The 20075-nt window shown below is 37.7% G+C and overlaps 1 protein-coding gene and 1 long non-coding RNA gene across 2 annotated transcripts in view; one reads left to right on the forward strand and one right to left on the reverse strand.

Moving 5' to 3' along the window:
- The window catches only part of GABRB1 (gamma-aminobutyric acid type A receptor subunit beta1), a 494464-nt gene that overhangs the window by 259180 nt on the left and 215209 nt on the right, over positions 1–20075 (forward strand). The window lies entirely within an intron of this gene.
- LOC127490251 (uncharacterized) lies at positions 12940–19660 on the reverse strand. Its single transcript, XR_007918090.2, has 3 exons — positions 19611–19660; positions 14969–15196; positions 12940–13646 (listed from the first exon to the last, which is right to left on the reverse strand). It is a non-coding gene; the product is annotated as an uncharacterized lncRNA (long non-coding RNA).

Below are 20075 nucleotides of genomic sequence, written 5' to 3' on the forward strand. Positions count from 1 at the left end.
TGTATATTGAATATGCTGGTGCTTATCCTTAATGTGATTCCATAAAATGAATAACATCTCTTAATTTATTGAGAATAGTGTGGGAAATGAGGTAACATTGCTTAAAATAAAAATAAAAACTATTGTACTGACAATAGGAGCATATTATTTTTAAAAGGACAAAAATATTGAAAATTAAAATGGTCATTTTGTAATTTTGTAAACAGGATAGATCACTTTCTTTTCCAGTCGTGTTAGGACTCACAAACAGGAAGGCTGAGTCCGGCTACCTCGGTATTGAAGAACTTACTGTCATACAGTTTTCCTGACTTTGTTGAGAAATAAATAAGACTTTCCAAGTAACCCCAAAACCCTGTGATCCCACACCCCATTAAATACCAAGGCAGGTCTATAAAGTCATACAGGATGACATTTGTCCCTTTTCTAGGATATATGTGATGGGTGATGTTTCACTCTCACAAAATAGGCTGTAATTTTTGGGCAATTCCTTGCCTAATAGTTATATCATCAGCCTTTACTGTTCCCTTTACTTCTGTTTCCTCAAAATGTTATCCTAACAGTTAGGTCCATTCTTTTCATTTATGGGAATCATCTGAATAAATGATTAGATTCAGGGAAACTAAAGTTAATTTGTTACAAATCAGTCAACAAGTATTCATTGTCATCTTACTGGAAGAAGATTAAGTAAGGGAGTCAATCTCCAGACTTTAATGCCTGACTGAGTCTTGAAGATGAAGTAAGTAGAATGAACATTCCTGGGCCACACACTAACATGACTCACGATTAAGAGGCATGGCAGCAGCTCCCATATTTAAAGTGTGCCCCAGAGTCTGTGAGAGCATTTTAAAACAGATTTCTAGACCTCATTACCAGTCTTACTGATTAAACATATTTCATATGAAGCCTGAGGATTTGCCTCTCTAACAATTCCCAGTTGGCATTCATGCCACTTGCCTGAGGTCACACTGTGAGACACACCAGCACAGGCTACTGTTTGGGGAGGGACCACAGGGATTGTGGTTTGCTATCAATATTGCAGTTCATTAAGTCCATGACAGAGATGGGTCAGAAGAGGATAAAAGGACTCAATCATGGAACAATCTGGATACTTACCACATAAACCTTGGCAATGGGTGTAAATTTAGTCCATGGCACAATTTAGGGGTATCAATACTATAGTATTCAGCTATGGAGTGGGAAATCATAAGCCCAGTCAACCAGTGGGGAAGTGGTATAGTAATCAAGGAGAGATATGATGGTGGCTTGAGTTAAGTGTAGGGATGAAGATAACATATATAGTTGTTGTATTAATTTAATAAATGGAAGGAAAAGGCTTCGTTGGAAGATGTTCTTCAATGACTTACTCTTTGAAAGAAGCCATATAAACTACAATCATTCGAATATCTGTTAAATTGTTTTTAATTATCCCATATGTTTACATGCATGCTAAAATACAACAGACTTGTGAGGATTTAGTAGGTTTCACCTAACTATTGACCATTATGAAAATCTTTCTCTATTTTTTCCCACTGGAACCTGGAGTGATTAAATTGCTCAAAGAACACAGCTGAAGAGAAAGGAGGCAGAGATTTGAAATGCCATAAACACAAGGCACCAAACTCCTAGGGCCTGCTCTATTGGGAAGGCAAAGGCAGAGAGGACAGATTGGTGCGGAGTGCCATCCACTTCTTATTTTGGCACTGTATTCAGAGAAGTGAGAAAGGAAACAAAAGAAAATTTCCCTCTAGTCAAATAGACTTCTGTAAATCAAGAACAATAAGAGTCAGAAAAAAATACTAGTAAAAATCCTTTGGTTGGCCTCTTGAAGTGTTCACTCTAATTAGAAGAGTAAGAAGATTCTCTACTTGGTACTCAGCATCTTTATCTGATACCGACAGTCTGTTCAAACTCAGCTAGGGTCCAGGCATTGCCATCATAGATAGAATAAATAGCAACCGTTGATTTTCTCAGTCTCATACCTTACTCCAGTGCTTTCCCCTGATGTCAGCAAGAAAACCAATTAAAATAGTGTGGTGCAAGAGAGAGACAGGGTGGTGCAAGAGTGAGACAGGGTGGAGTAAAGCCTTTATCATGTTTCTAAAAAGGCTGTTTAAACTATAAACCTTGTATATGATGTAGGTTAATGTTTTTGACAGGTAAAAATAGAGGGCAAGAAGCAGTATTCTAGAGTGTATCTTTCTATTTTCTCATATTCATATCTTCTTTAAAAAAACTCAATTCTAGGAGTGTATGATGTCATATCTGAAATTAGAGTGCCATAAAGATATATACACAGTTAATTGTAATTAAAGTTAATATACATAAAACAGATGGATCAGAAAACAGATGGATGTTCAACTTTCTAGGACAAATTAGTTTTCATGACAATACAGTGAACCACAAGTCCAAACTTATCAAAGATAATTTTAAGTTAAAGTTATGCCTCTATCATTTTATATTTACTTAATATTTACATATTTACAGCATGACGTTATGCAATACATATTACTAATGAGAAATTATTATGATGAAGCAAATTAATATATTCATTACATGGTAAGAATAGTCCAAATCTACTTGTTAGTATAAATCCTATACACAGTATATTTTTAGCCTATCATCCTCAAATTGTACATTAGATTTTTAGACTTCTTCATTCTGCCTATCTGTTACTTTGTATCTTGTGGTCACTTACAGTTAAATTTTATTTCTTCATTAAACCAGACATCAAAAACAATGGAGTTAGTACTATAAAATTAAGTGTCAGACATGGAAAATAAACATAGCAACATGGCCACTGCTGAGAAAATTAATAAAGACTAACGAAGAATTGAGACAATAAGAACAAATATAAGTCACTAAAATTAGCAAATGTAATTTTTGTAGGAAAATTATAAAGTGACAACAAACTTGTATGCAATATCAATGACATTTTAAATTCAAAGGAATGACAATTTTTGTCAAGATCTTAATTTTTACTGAAGTAAAATTTGCAGCCAATTTTGTCTATCTGTACAGAATAACATTTAATTTTCTATAAAACCACTGTACTAATCACATTCAATACAAATATGATTAAAAGCAGTTCAGTCGGCGCCGCAGCTCACTAGGCTAATCCTGTACCTGCGGTGCAGGCACTCCGGGTTCTAGTCCCAGTTGGGGCGCCGGTTCTGTCCCGGTTGCTCCTCTTCCAGTCCAGCTCTCTGCTGTGGCCTGGGAAGGCAGTGGAGGACGGCCTGCACCCTCATGGGAGACCAGGAAGCAGCTCCTGGCTCCTGGCTTTGGATCAGCGCAGCGCGTCAGCCGTAGTAGCCATTTGGGGAGTGAACTAACGGAAGGAAGACCTTTCTCTCTCTCTCTCTCTCTCTCTCTCTCTCTCTCTCTCACTGTCTAACTCTGCCTGTAAAAAAAAAAAAAAAAAAAAAAAAAAAAAAAACTAGTTCAGTTTCTTTCCTGGAAATTTCTTGATTATTGAAAATTAATGCTACACTAGTGCATTATAAAATCTAGATCTCTTGCCACTGAGTCCAGGGTTATTTTAACTCTGGTAAATTTCTATTCAAAAAATTACACAGAAAATATTAATAATCTCTTAGTTCACATGTTGCTTTGCCTGCTGCCTTCAGACTTTAATCAAATGAGTCTATTCCAGGTGATGCCCAAATGCAGTTAATTTAAGTAAACTGCAGCTTTGAATGGAACTTTTGTTGCTGCCTTCAACATGATCAATTTTAGTCTCTATGACCAAATTGATCATACAGCAACAGACATCCATCTTTGAGACAGCCACCCGTAACAATCCTAGCGTTCTTCTGTCTGTTCACTTTCACCCACAGATCATTCTGATCCTCAGATTATGCAGACTTTTCCAGACTATAGAGAACAAAACACAGCTACCATAAAACTCTGAGTTTAATGATTTGAACAACCCACCATGTTTATCATCATGAACTTGGAAAATCAGAGGGAAACATAAATAAAAATCCTCAGAAAATTGAACACAACCAAGTCTTGTCTCTAAAACAAGTAATTTTTTCCTGTAGCATTTTGTAAATTCTGTTTTAGAAATAGCTGCTTTATTGTACCACTGTACAGATAAGAGGTCGCGCTAAATTCTCTTCATCTATTATCTCATCCTATTCTCTAAACTTTCCAAGATTTTTTGTTTCATTAAATATCTCATCGGTATGCTCAAAATCCTACAAAGTAAGTATTATGAACACCAATTTATAATGAAGAAGGTTAAATAACTTGCTTAAGGTCATATAACAAGTGGCTGAGGCAGGAATCAAAGGCAGATTTAAAGGAATCCCAAGCAACATTGGATTTAAACTACAAAGTTCCCTAGGCTTAGCTAATGTCATCATTACCCCCTCTTCTGGTGACACACACATCACAGCTTCTCCAAAACACAATCCCAACTCCTACCAATCCTTTAAAAAAAAAAAAGTTGCAATTTTTCCAAACTATAAATAATGGAAAAAAGTTTAAAGGATTACTAAAAATCAAAAATGTAAGGCAAAATTAATTATTATGTGAAGCATGGATAGCTAGAAGAGGTAAAAGAGATTTCCTTGCTCTTAAAATGATTTCTCAGATGGTCACCTTCTCTGTCATACACAGGCAGTAAGTAGGAGTGTGGGGCAAGTGAAATAGGTCACCATGAAAAAATGGCTGTCAGACTATCTTGGAAAAGATGGAAGCCAGCCAAATTACCTGACTCCAGTGTTTCACTTTGAAGCCTTACTTAATATCAAACCACTAACTTGTTTTTAAAATGTTGTGGTTTTTTGGGGGTTCCAGTTAAATATTGAAGAGTGAACTCATCAGTCTATCTCTGCCCAGTCCTCAGCACTGCCAAAATGATAGGGGACAAACAAAAGCAGTATAAACCATCAATGACAAAACAAACAGACAGCAAACAGGGAAGGAATATCAATAAATAAAGTGATGAAGGAGAAGTTACTAGCTTCGCTGAGAAGAGACGGTGGTATTTTTACCTGTCTAGAAAAGTAGCTGACAAGAAAGCAAATGACAGACCCTGAGAACCAAAGATGGGCTTGCAAGCAGGAGCACAGTATTCCATGAAATATCAGAGGAGATCTTAGGGGTAAAGTGAGGAGTACAAATTTCCCCCTACCACTTTTGCCCTCATTAAAATATTCCTGTCAAAGAAAAGACAATATTCATGTCAAAGTGCTGGACCTAAAGCAAGAAATTAATATCTACAGGGTTTCATATTGGAACACTTAGCATTCTCACCTCTCTGTTCTCATCTGCTGTCACCCCAGAGTACATCTACCTATTGGAGATTTGTCACAAAGAAACTGAAAAGCTTTATAAGAAAACTTATAATGTTCTCCACAGTTAGTAACATATGAAAGTCAAGGCTCAAATGAAAACTATCAGTAAAGAAGCCTTGCTCAGTTTTTAAATGCTTCCCTTTTAAAACACACAAAACCAGATAGTAAGGATGATAGTAATTTGGAAAAATCCTTCTACATGAGAAAAAGAGGGGAACATGGAATTTGGAAAAAACAGAGACGGGGGCCAGCACTGTGGCGTAGCATGTAAAGTCACTGCCTGCAGAGCCGGCATCCCATATTGGTGCTGGTTCGAGTCCTGGCTGCTCCATTTCCAATCCCACTCTCTGCTGTAGCCCGGGAAGGCAGTGGAGGATGGCCCAAGTCCTTGGGCCCCTGCACCCGCATGGGAGGCCTGGAAGAAGCTCCTGGCTCCTGGCTTCCACTCTGGCCATTGCTGCCATCTGGAGAGTGAACCAGCGGATGGAGGACCTCTCTCTCTCTCTCTCTCTCTCTCTCTCACTGCCTCTCCCTCTCCTTATCTGTGTGTGTAACTCTGACTTTGAAAATAAATAAATCTTTAAAAAATAAAAAAAATAGAGACAGGAAAACAATTTTAAAAACAAAAGTACCCCCCAAAAATACATAGAAGATAGAGGAAATTATATTCATAAAACAAAAATAAGGTGCTAATTTTTAATATTTATTTATTTTGTAGAGCAATAGCAAGAGAGGGAGTGATACAGCCTTGGGGGTGGGGGGGGGCAGGGAGAGAAAGAACATCCTTCTGCTGGTTTTCTCCCCCAAATGCCTGCAGACAGCCAGGTCTTGATCAGACAGTAGCCAGGAGCCAGGAACTCCATTTTGGTCTGCCATGGGGGTGGCAGGAACTCAAGTACCTAGGCCACCTTCTGCTGCCTTCCCAGGTTCTTAAGCAGGAAGTGCAATCATAAACAGAGCAGCTAGGACTCTGACATCAGAGGCCGGCATCACAAGGGCTGCAACGCCACCCTGAAACCCTAGTTAACAAAATCCGAAAGAACCCATAGAAATTAAAAATACTAGAGTTCTTTCAGAAAAATCAGTAAAGAGCAGAAATGAAAACCAAGACCGCCTCACAGACAATGGTATAAAAGGCAAAGAGACAAATAATGTAAAAAGAAAGTAAGACACCCGGCTGTTAATGTAAGATGTCAATCATCCAGTTGATTCACAGAGAATAGATTAAAAATGGAAGGGAATAAATTATCAAATAAACCAAATAATTTAACCGATTGGAAAAAAATGAGTTTCCAGGTTGAAAGAACCCCCTAAATTGCCAGATAGATAAATAAAAAGACTCAATTAAAAGTTCCTCACAATGAATTTAGAACCTTTTAGAGAGAAATGTAGTTCGTGAGAACTTCCATGAAAGAACTTTAAGTCCAAAGAACTGGGGTCAGAAGGGCACCTGACTTCCATCAGCAGAATAAATAGGAAGCTACAGGACAGCAGAGAAATACTTTTTAAAAAAATTTAATTGTTTTAAAGGTAGATTTACAGAGAGAGAAAGGGAGACAGAGGCAGACAGAGAGAGAGAGAGAGAAAGAAAGAAAGATCTCTCTGCTAGTTCGCTTCCCAAATGGCAGTAATAGCCAGGACTGGGCCAGGCCTAAGCCAGGAACCTAGAACTCCATCTGGGTCTCCCACATGGAAGGCAGCGACCTAAGCACTCAGGCCATTTTCTGCTACTTTTCTAGGCATATCTGGACTGAAAGTGGAGCAGCCAGGACTCAAACTGGTGCCCATATGGGTTGCTGGTAGTTTAACTGAGCCACAACATTGGCCCCCAGGAGTACTCTTAAAATCCTATAGGAAATGATTTTTATCTATAATTCTGTGTAAAATAAATCATCTATAAAATATGAAAATAGAATTAAAACATTTTATGATATTCAAGGCCTAGAAAATTTTACTTCCATTTTTATACTTTCTGAAAAAACTGCTGTAGAATATGCCACAACAAAATGAAATAGTAAACTAACTACGAGGTTTGCTTGAATTGTTAAGACACACAATTGTTATTAGAAAGTTGATTTTTAGAATGCAAAGGCAAAGCGATTTTATAAATATGACATTTAGCACTGGAACAAAAAACTAAGAAATGGTTCAAAGTTATTTTCTTGAGAGAACCAGAATAAGATATGGAGAAGAAGATCACAGAAGCTGCTTTATTTCCTCAAAACCTTTAAATTTTCTTTAATATTTGCATATATCAGATTGATAAAAATAAAATTTGATTTAAATAAAATTAATTCATTTCTAAGAGGGGAGAGAACCATTTTTATTTTGTTATTTATTAAGCTCTCCAAGTCATAATGTCCATTACTTAGTTACTCATTCATTCCTCCCACATTTTTGATCTGATATTCTGTGCTCAGTGGAAAATGAAACGACTTGGAATGAGTAGTTTAAATAAAAAGAGCCACATGAAAAATGTGAAATAATAAATGTAAAACATTATATACAACAGTAAAAAAATCCTGACATTCATCATTATTATCAAATGGACAGATGTAGAAATATTTTTTCTACTGGGAAAATTTCATAACATATATTGGATTTACTAAAGAGAAGATACAGTTTGCATTATAGATTATGACTTATTACACACAAATCTTCAAAAACAATCATAATGTATACATGAAAAAACATTTTAAGGGTTTAGGAAAGCCTATGTTTCACACAAAATAGGAACCCAAAGTGCTTTATTTTCATGTCTGACTTTTCAATCAGCAACCACTCTTCGTCAATATCAGAGTTGAGGTTTGTGCTATAATTCATTTTGATGGTCTCTAACACCATTGGTTTTGGTATATGTTTATGCACTGTTCATAATTTACCAAGTGATATTTAGGGTGGTTTCTTATTTATCCATTTGCATCAGTCAATTTGTTACTTTTGCAAGAAGAATGTGCATATGTATTTCAAATACACTATTTAATTTCCAGAATAAATATAACTCTGCTACAGAAAGGCTGAAATCTAATGTCAAACCCTTTCGGTTCCATTGAAACTACATATTTCATCATGTAGATTTCTTAGGCAAACCTCACTGCATTAATGCAGAACAGACATTGGACTGCTTAACAACAGAAAGGTAAATTTCTTTGGACTGCAATTAGATAATGAAAATCACGGTATTAGTCATGATTTGTATAAAATTATTTCAGTTAGTCTTATCCAATGAGACATGTGTTCAATAGGGGTTAGATCTGAGATAGAATTTTGACAACATCCAACGACTGATGCAACCACATGTACCTCCTCCTTCCTTCGTCCATATACCCTCCTTATTTCTTTTCTCTTTTTATTTTTCTTCATTTCCTATCACTGCTGTCTTCCCGCATTGCTTTTTCTTGCCAAATATACTTATTTAGGCTGTATAAACCATACACAAATATTAACTCTTTAATCCTCACCACAAACCTTGGGGATGGATATTATTGATTTTTCCATCATGTTGATTAAAGAAGTCGAGATACCAGAGAAAGTCCCAAATTCACACAGCCAAAAGAGCCCACATTCCAGGGGCCAGCATTTTGGTGTAGTGGGTAAAGTGGCCTCCTGCAACGCTGCATTCCCATATGGATGCCAGTACATGTCCAGTTGCTCCACTTCTGATCCATCTCCCTGCTAGTGGCCTGGGAAAAGCAACAGAAGATGGCCTAGGTGTTTTGGCCCCTACCAGCCTCGTGGGAGACCCAAAGGAAGCTCCTGACTTCATTGCAGTCATCTGGGAAATGAACCAATGGACAGAAGATCAATAGATATCTCTCTCTCCCTCCCTCCCTCCCTCCCCCTGGCTCGTGCTCTCTCTCTCTCTCTCTCCTTCCTCCCTCTCTCTCCCTTAACAACAACAACAAAAGTCTACCTTCTAATAGTTGCATTATACTAAATTATTACTTGGTATGATACTTAACAAGCCTAAAGCTATAAGACACTTTATCAACTCCCTTGCCATGCACACACAGGCTCTCTGAGTGTGATGACTCTTAAAGAAGCCCAGCAAATTCCAGCTTCAGCAAGCTCACTCACATTGGTCAGTCTTTTGCTGCAATGCAGTTGTTAGCAGTCCAGTTTGCCTATGGATTCTTAGACCACTTCTACCTTACAAAGCAATGTAGAGGGTTGTTACAGAAAAATGAGAGGGAAAAGTCAGATCTGCTGGATCTGAGTTTACCCACGTGACATTGGTGTTTTGGTTTTAGCCTTAGGGTGCCTTTTTCCTAAAGCTTACCTATGCTTTATAAGCTAGGGTTGGCATTCTGTTGCTGCTAAAATGAGGAATAATTTCTGCCTATTAGCAAGTGAGTTTACCTCCAGGAAACCACTGAAAGTCAGTACAAATCAGAAGAGTTACGGCAGGAGCCTAAATTAATCTGCAGGAGCCTTTCAGAGCTGCAAGCAGTATTGCTGCCAAACACAACAAGGTCAGCCCAGTCATGATGTTGGCCCTGCTTCTACAGTGGGAATGATTTCTGAAAGAAAACTTGCCTGTTGCTGTATGTTGTGGAGGGGGAAAAACATTCAGCAAATGTGACTAATCAAGTGCTAGAAGACTTGAAAACAAAAGTTTTCTGATTAGTAATGCAAAGCTGGGATCATGTCTCCTTGTATTTGTCAAAGTGGAGAACATAAAATCCTGCTAACCTATTCAGCTAGCTGAAAGGTTTCCATGACAACAGGGAGAACTTGGAACATTCGGTACTCTTGTCTTCAAAAATAACCTTTCAGTATAGGCAAGAGATTGTTCAAAGCAATAACCCACCTCACCTGTGCAGTTCAAGGTACCTACCTGACCATTATGTTGGTCTCTTAATATTCTGGAAGAACTTCAAATGGAATGTTTGTCCTACAGCATAGTAATAAAAATTAAGATATCCAGCCCAGATAAACTGTATTTAATCTCAGCAGGTTAGAGCCCTTTTAGTTTGTGTACTCGTTAGGTTTATTTTTTTCTCGCAAGAAAAGCAAATTTACTTCTGTGTAAGGAGTTTAGATATAACATTGTTCCTTCTCTCTTTTTAAAGCCAATCAAGTTGAATTAGAAAATATTGTTATCTCATAATTTTATTCCTGAAATGCTGCCAGCACATGCTTATGGTATATTACAAGAAACAGAGAAAAATGCTAACAAAAAAAGCTTTACTTTTCAACCCAGATAACCTAACCTTAAATTTTTATGTAGTCTCTGCTAGTGTCTATATTGTATCTTTATTTTATTTGTTCACATTTTAAGGTAAACCACTCTTCCAATTTGACCAACAGAAATAAGCTAAGATGATAAAAGGTTTATTGCAACAAACTCCCCCAAAATATGGCAGATAAATTACCTACATATCAGTGTTACCAAGATTGATTTAATAAATAACCAAAACAATAGCTAGGGAATACTCAAATGTCAACAACCTGTCTTATCCATGAACTTGGCAATGCTATTTCTCCAGGAAACGCTCTGATCAGTCTGTTAGCCATCGTCCAATATGGGACATCTCTTTCCTGGCTTAATCAATCCTTGCCCAGGTAGCACATTTAGTTTCAGGTATCACAGGTGGCAGAAACCTCAAACTTCCTTGAGAAGGCAGCTTCAAAGTCTCCTTTCCAGTGACAAACATGCGATTTTATTTCTTCTTTTTCTGAGATGTATCATCAGTGGCATTTTAGTAATAGGACAATGATTGTGGTTCACCTCAGGTGCAAGCAATAAGGGATGATGTTATTATAGAGAAATTATGAGTAGTAATTAATTAACAATGCCAACTGAAATTCAGCTGCCTTTTTATTCTCACAATGCTTCAGTAATTCTATATATCAGTGACAAAATATTCCTTACCCTATAATACTTTGCTTGTAGGTATGATCTCTAAATAATTGGGGAAAACATTGACATACTTTACTGATATAATATTTATTTAGTTTTCAAATTAGCACTTTCTCATTATTTGTAGAATGAAAGACTTTATAATCTACATGGAAATTGTATTAGTCAGCTTTTAGTTACACAACTAAGTGCCTAAGACAACCTACCTATGAAGAAGAGGTTTATTTTTGACTTAAAGTTTTGGAGGTTCACAATCCAAGACAGAGTAACCCATTGGTTTGGCGTCTGAGGAGGACCGATGGTCGAGTATGTGCAGGGGAAGGATCACACGGTGAGTCGGGAAGGAGGGAGAGAAGGAGTATGGCAGAAAGACTGACTGTGCCTGAGTAGGGCCTAGATGCTCAGCCCTCTTGGGAGAACTGCCTTCTGAGTGCACACTTCTGGTGACCTAGGGATGCTCCAGAGACTTGCCCCCTAAACACAATAATCACACCAAGCATTCACCATTCCAATACCAGTAACGAATGACTTTGGCAATCAAATGTCGGTGTGAGTTGAGAAGACAAATCACATTCAAAATGTAGCAGGTGTTAATTCAAAGGATTCCCTACATGGCCAGTAACAGGCTTCCTCTCCTCTGGAAAACAAGGTCTGTAGGGTTTAGAATCACGGGAGCCCCCTTTGGGAACAGTTCATGTATTCAGTTCAGTGAGCTATATTCCTGCACTTGACTAGTAGATTTAAAATAAACAGTGGTTTCTCTCTGTCTCTCTCTCTCTCACTGTCCACTCTGTCTGTCAAATAAATAAATAAATAAACAGTGGTAGAATAGTGGTTGTAAAGATGAAAAACAGAACTTCAGTTACTTCAATTTTGTCCTTCTAGATACAAATTATTCTCTGAAACATTGAGAAATTGACCTTTTAGAAGTATCTCTCTGTGAGAGTCCTCTCCTCATCTTTTAAAAATAATTTTAAAATTAATTTTTTTAACTATTTACTTTAGAAAACTTGTTTTACTCTGGGAAGACATTGCAGTGCAGCAGTTTAAACCACTGTATGGGAGACCCACGTCTCATATCACAGTGCCTGGGTTCAAGTCCCACCTCCATTTCCAATCCAGCTTCCTGCTAATATAGGCCCTGGAAGACAGCAGGTGATGATTCAAGTACTTGGGTCCCTACCACCCATGTAGGACACCTAGGTGGAGTTCCTAGCTCCTAAATTCTGTCTAGCCCAGCCCCAACTATTACAAGTATTTAGTTATTAACTTTTGGATGGATGATTCTTTCTCTGTATCTCTCTCCCCTCTCTCTTTGTTTCTCTTTATCTCTTCCTTTTAAACAGATAAAAATAATAAATCAACTTTCAAAATTTTTATTTTACTCATTTCTTTTTGGGAATGAGTATAAAAATCTCAAGATAAGAAATTTATGATTCATGTTTATTTTCTGGGCATTACTATTATTTGTTATATTTCATTATTACTACTTAGAATTTCATCCTACAAAGGAAGGAGGAATATTAAGATTATTTTCCATATGTCAAATTCTCTCAGTATTTTATTTTCATACCTATATGTAAGCATTTTATTATATGAAATTTTCATCATAAACACTGTATTCTATTATATTGCTTTATCCTGATAGGGCAAAATTAACTAATAATCTATTATTGGAAAATTAGCTTATTTCCATGTTTTTCCATTTTGAATAGTGTTATATTAAATATATACAAATCTTATTACTTTCTGAGTTTGTTTTGGTCTAATTTTGTGAGACTGCTTATATGTAATTAACAGGGCCAACAAGTAGACAGGAACACCACAATCAATTATCTATGAACTTGATGATATGAATCATTCCTGCTGTCTGCTCTAGCTTATTCAGTAGTTAGTTATCCAACAACTGAGCAACTACCATTCACATGACCTACCTACAGCATCCTAGGGAAAAAAAAATCCTTATGGTACATTGGCTTTAAAAAGCCTTAAGAATCTCCCTCTTTTCTGTGTGCATCTTTTATTTATGTTCAGTATTCTTGAACATTTCCATCTATCATGTTATGCAGAAGCCTTGCAGAATAAAATCCTCCCAGGCAGCTCCTAGTCATCTGGGGCATCCTAATCTGCTGTATTTATTCATGTTTCAATGCACACGCGAAAGAAGAAATTGGCAAGATGATGCAAGGGGCTATGGATACTCAGCTTTGTTCTTAAGCTTGCAGTCTGGCAACATTTCTCTGGGTAGTTTATTTCCTACTCATCTTTGATGCAGAATACAAGAAGAATCTGATTTTTTTCCAAGCTGAGGAAGAAACTGGGCCTCCCAAATCACAGTTTGATGCATTTGAGAGATGATGGTTCTGTGAGAGGTAGGGGAAAATGATGATTAAAAGTTTTGCTGTTGTGCCAGGTTGCCTGAATTTGAATCCCATTGTTGGTTATGTCATCCTGGATTAGGCAGGGAGCTGTACTGAGCTCTGGAATGAAACAAGAAACAAGTTTTAGACTCTACCTCTGAGAAACTTTGTAAAAGGTGTCAAGCAATTAAAAAATCATTGTTTTAGGCTGGTGTTGTGGCACAGAGGGTTAAGCAGAAGCCTGCAACACCAACACTCCATATGGGTGCCAGTTGAAGTACCTGCTACCCCACTTCTGATTCAGCTCCCTGCTAATGTGCTTGAGAAAACAGCAGAGGGTGGCCCAAGTGCTTGGGCCCCTGCACCCACATGTGAGACTCAAAGGAGCTCCTGGCTCCTGACTCCTGACTTCGGGCTTCTGATTGGCCCAGCTCTGGGCATTGCAGCCATTTGGGGAACCAGTGGATAGAAGATAATCTCGCTCTCTCTCCCTCCCTCCCCCTCACTGTCTCTCCCTCCCTCTCGCTCTGTAAAAAAAAAAATCTTTGTTTAAGAGAACATAGATTAAAGCACCCCATGTAGCCTCAGGATATCTGCCGATGATTTTTCTATTACTGACACTGATATATCCTCTAATATAAGAAAATCTCTTTTGAAGATATACCACACACACATGCTCACGTACAACACTGAAGGTAAATTTTTGCTACATATGCATATATGTGTGTATAAACACCCACATACATTGACTATAGATTATAGACACACATAGATATACATGTACATATTTACATATGTACCTAATTTTTCCCTCCAAGCAAAATAGATCAGTGACCACTCTATCCTCCTTTACTATGTAGACTACTTCTTCAGTCATTTTCTTGTTCATTGAAGAGCAAGAACCTAAATTCCTGGCTCATATATAAATTCTACTACTTGCAATTTTCTGACTTCTGAAAATTTACTTAACCTCAATTTCTTCATCTATAAAATGAAGATTGAAAACAGTATCTGATAGGCATTTTATGCAGATTGTAAGAAGCAATTTTTGTAAACATTTCACATAGCATTTGGTCACAGTTAAGAATTGAACTAATGTTTACAATTCATAATTAAATTATCTTCATCAATGCAAAAACCATCCCTAGACACTCAGCTCATTATTATTACCCTTCCTCTTGGATCCTGCAATTATTAGAGATTATGTATTAAACACTTGTAGAGAAGATAAAATGATCTATGTTTAGAGGGCTTATGTTCTATGACTGTGTGTGGCCTGTTGCATGTAACAATTTCCACCTACTCCATGTTGCCTAGAAAGGGGGATCTCTCTGCACACCAAAACCAACCACATAAGTGTCACATGACCCCAGTGCTAAATTTCAGCCTGTGGAGAAGGTGGTTACCCATACAAGGAAACAAACTGGAAGACTGGACAATACCTTATTCACAGAGAAAGATCTCATTCCTGCAGAGCATCCAAAAGACAGTACCCTGGCTGCTCTGCATGGGGAGCTGTCATCAGCAGAAAAACACACAGCATGAACTTCATCCATGATGACTCTCAAGCGCTATGATACTTCATCCCAGTGCTTCTGTAATTGCTGTATGGAGTTTGGGATCCTTTACTTTAGGATTTACCTGCTCTCCAAATGTTCATCCTCATTCAGCTAAAGGAAATTGTTTTTTTCAGTCATTAAGGAAGTCAACAGTTAGATTAAATACATTTTCTTACCATGTTAATGTTTTCCTTAAGACAATTTTTTGAAAACTGAAAGGACTGAAATTTTGACAGCTTAATACTGTGAATTTATTTTGACAACTTCCTTTCACAGCAATTTGTGGTTCTCACTGAACTACCTGGATAAGAAGTGAGAAAGGACTTAGGGTACAATTCAATGAAGCATAAAAGAAAAAAAAAAAACAAAGGAGTACAATGGAAATGTATTGCTTTGTCCATCTACATTAAGTTAGCCTTGGTAAGGGAGCAACAGAGAAGCAAGAACTCAAGAATGGTCTATCCCTTTGTAACTTACCCCAACCCTAGGCCAATAGCAAATGCAGTGCCTCAGTAATCACCACATTGCTGGAGTGAGGAGGAGATGAAGTGTTGCATGAGGAAAGGCAGTCTCCTATACTGGCAACAACAAGGTAGCCTGGAGGCAAAAAGCCCTGGACTCCTCACCTTACTCAGTTACTTACAAGCCAAGTGACCTTAGGCCTATTACTCCACCTCTCTGAGCTCAGGTGATATGAGTGATGAAGATAGTTCTGACTTTACACTGTTCTTCTGGGGAATGAGTAATAAAATCTTGGCATAAGGAACAAAGAGTAGATGGTATCTTCTGCTACTTCTAAGGGGGATGGGGAGAGGTTTAAAACCAGAAAACATTGTATCTGTACTCTGCTGTGCCAAGCCTGCATTAATAGGTTTCCAAGATTGGTAAACCACCAGATGCTTTGTCTGATGTCAGCAAGTCATTTTTTGTTGTGCAAAATTCACGTTTGCAGGCCTCCAAGAAACTGTTGTAGAATGTAGCACATTAAAGATTCATGCATATTCGGCAGTTACCTCCTAGATAACACTTCTCAGGGGATTGATTAAGGAATTTAATTTAAACCAACAGAACCAGTAGTATCTCTGCTGATCCCTTGTGAAACTTTGTTAGTGAACATAAATATACATGGACAGGCTTTGGATATTCTGTGATTCTTACAATTACCTAGTTCAAAGGAAAGCAAACTGATTACCATATGCATGAAACCGAGAAAGCGAAAGTTCTGTTCGGTGTCAGCAGTAGGAGGAAAGGTAGTTTGGAAATATGAATTTCTTGTTCCTTTCATTTGATGTTTTCAATGGCTATGTAGAAAAAGCAGTCACCAAAACATGGCATGGAGAAGCAAATTGAGTGTGTATTTTTCTTCTCAAGTTGCTATGGCCAAAGTTTTACCAAAAGAAAGGCTAACATTTTCCTAGCAATAAATAAGCACATAGAATTAAATGCTAAGAAATAAAGCAGCCAGATGCTTTTCTTATATTGGTTATCTTGAAAGACTAATCACATCTAGCATTATAATGACCAGCAAACAGCTTTTTGTTATCAGTGACTGTGGGGAGCAACTGGGAGCAACTGGGACTAGACTAAGTTACTGGAATTAAGACTTATTCTATGCATCTGCTCTCCCACAATACGGCGCTGGGAGAGAGGAAACAGCTTCTACGCAGCTGCCTCCAGTTCAACCAATAAACTGTAGGACCTGCTCCTGATTGGAGGAGAGCAGTGTACTCAGCGTGTGGGTAGCAGAGTTGGGATTAGTGGAAGAGGACTATAAAGGAGGAGAGAGACAACATGCACTAGGAACACCTGAGGAACATCTGAGCAGCCCCCGAGAGAGCCGGCCGGCGGTGTGCCGCTCCCCTGCGGAAGTGGGGAAAGTGGCAGGGGGAACCGCCCTTCCACGGAGGTGGAAGGGACGGTAGCCAACCCGGGAAGAACCAGCAGCAAACCCGGGAAGGGCCGAGCAGACAAAAGAACAGCGCATGGTCCTGTGTCGTTCCTCCACGAAGACGGGGAGCGACAAGTGACCTTCCATAGAAGCAAAGCCAAAATCATCTGGTTAAAAGGTCAGTTAGATGCCTGAAGCTCTGACCTTTGGCTTCTATATCAGACCCCAGAAATAGCCCCTGAAATGAACCTGTGTAATCAAAGAACTTAAGGGAACATATTTGGTAAACAATTTGCATGATATATTACTGTTTCTTTAATTTAAACCTTTACATTATTTTATTTTACCTTTGCAAAATCACTTTGATGTAGATTTTATCCTAATTTCACAGATCCAGAGGTCAAAATTCAGAAGGGAAATATTTTCAAATCGCATCATGGGTACCAAAGGTCCTAAGGGATAGAATGGGTGTAACAGGATCTAAAGAGAACCATGGCTGTAAATGCAGGGCTGTTAATCTGGAGTCTCCAAAATGGACTGTGAAGTGTTAAGGTTTTTTGAAGCTGAATTAGAAAAATTTACATCTTATTTTTATTTCATTCTATGAAAAATTCAACAGTTCTTTCCATGAGTAATATAAGCAAACCTTTAGTATTATTGTCATTACTTATGACAATAGAGAAGCACCAAAATATAAAATTTTCTATTTAAACTACCTTTACTGCAAGTATTTCAAAATATCATTTACTGTATTTAGTATGTCAAAATTATGGTAGGTAACTGATCTTATTTTATACGTTACTAAGAAGCATATGTAACTTTATTATAGATTTAAATCTTGTCAGCTCTATTCCAATAAACTTGCTTTCCTTTGTAAACGTTTTTAAAGATTTTTATACCAGTGTAGTTTCTGGGAAGACTCACCTAGGTTTGACTTAACTGCAAAAGGGATCTAGATCTATGACTCAAACATTTGTGACAGCTTGCTCTAAATCCCCATGCATCTTACTACCTTATATTTGGAGAGACAAGTAGTAAAGATGTTTAGTGGCTAAGACCACAGCCTATATTCCATTTTCCCTCAGATTACTAACAGTAACCTTAAGCAAGTTAAATAATTACTCTCTAAACCTCAGTTTCTTCACCTGCAAAACAAGGATAGTACTTCATAATTCATAGTGGCTGTAATAACATTAAGTGTTTAGTGCAGTGCCTGGGATTTAATATTGACTATTATAATTGTTACTTGAATGACTTAGATTATGATCTCTCTTCGGGTATGAGTGTACAGTAAATACATTTTTTTCAAATTGAGTGGTATTAACAAAGCACAGGAGTTTCATACACAAGCTAGGGAATGTACAATTCTTTCATTAGTCTTTCTCCTGGCCAGCAATGGTTAGTGTTTCCATTTGCAGAAAATATATATAAGAAGTTTATTTCCTTAAGGAGAAATTTGAAAGTGCTCAAAAGTCCATTTGTTCCTAGATGCTGTGAGTATGGAGACAGAACTTCTTTCACAGTGCTGTGTGCTTAATGGTGAGAAGCAAGTAGGAACAATAATAATAGCAGCCAACTGGGAATTGTTGGAGTGGCTCAAGCTCCCAGTCCCAGGTTTCTGCCTTTTGCCTGCACCTCAATGCCAGTTACCAACAGACACCTGCTGGTTGCACTTTTCCATCTCTGCTCCATCCTCACTAGAAAGACTTTCTTTTCTCATGTGATGCCAATTCATGATAAATGCTCACAAAGCATGACAATTTCAGTTGCCAGACCATCTGGCTAGTGGATATTTCATCATAGCTTTTAGAGCCAAGAATTTCACTAGTTGCCCTGTTTCTATGGAAACAGAAGCTATGGTGACAATTCGTGACTTAGACAAACTGCCTCACTGCTCGTTAAAGATGATCTCTGGGGGTCAACAAGCACAAGCTGTATTCATGTTTCTGGGTGCTATTTGCTGATTTTCATCACTCTTATTTGTATCCTACCATCTGAGGCACTTGGAGAACCAAGGAGAACTGTGATCTGAGCATAGACAAGTCATTATTCCATCCTCTTCCTCGGGAATGGCAGAACGGAGAGGTCAGCAAAGGGTCGGAGAGATGAATTTATTCAATCAACAAGCCTGTATTGAATATTTGAAAATGAAGTAACGTCTGTGCTTAAATTTTTTTTCATGATAATGTCCAAGTTCTTCAGTTTAGCAACAAACAAAAAATCCAATGATTTTTAAGTACAGTCATTCATTGGTGAGTGAAATCAATTTAGAGGAATGTGATGAGTATTTTCACAAATGAATAGAACAGAATAGGACACAATTGAGCAAATTTCACTATAGGTATTGAGCATAAATATTGCTTTATGAAACTTTAGTTTCATTTTTCTCTGAACTGTACTGAGTTGTTTTTTATTGGAGAGTAAAGAGAAAAATCAGAAACTACTGACAGAAAAAGCCCTTTTCTCCACTTCATAACCCATCTCTAAATGCCACTCAAATTAATTTTGTAGTCACATTGCACTACTCCATTTGTCTAAAAGCATATGTTGCCTTGTGGCTCCAGACGCTGTGTGCGGCATACGTACTTTCTTCCACAGCATATGCACAAGTGCTGGAAGCAGTGCCCTCTGCCTTACCTGTAACCTCCTCTGGGGAGCTTCTTCTACCCCAAGAAATCTAGGTTAAGTGCCCTTCAGGCAGCTTCTAAATTCTAAATTCTTCAAACACATATATACTTTCTCATTGATCAGTATTTCCTTTCATCTTTTCAACTCTATGCTCATAAAGATCGGAATCATATGCAATAGGTTATAGTAGCTCCAGATTTTAACCTCCACAGGCAAATGCAAAGAGCAGCCAAACCTAAGAACCATGGATCTGTTTGAGTGTTGTGAATATGCAAGATGGTTTTTAATGGTGCTCGTATCCTGGATGACCTCTGGTTAACAGTGTGGATTCTAAGGAACATTAAGTAACAATAACGTTAAATAATACTGAATCACACAATGAGGAAACTATTATCTTTGCAAGTCTCACCTATGCTTCTGATTACAAATCATACATATCTTTGGTGTTTTGTGGGATAGATTTTTAAGTAAAAT

Source organism: Oryctolagus cuniculus, chromosome 2 (assembly GCF_964237555.1).
Source record: "Oryctolagus cuniculus chromosome 2, mOryCun1.1, whole genome shotgun sequence".
NCBI classification, from domain to species: domain Eukaryota; kingdom Metazoa; phylum Chordata; class Mammalia; order Lagomorpha; family Leporidae; genus Oryctolagus; species Oryctolagus cuniculus.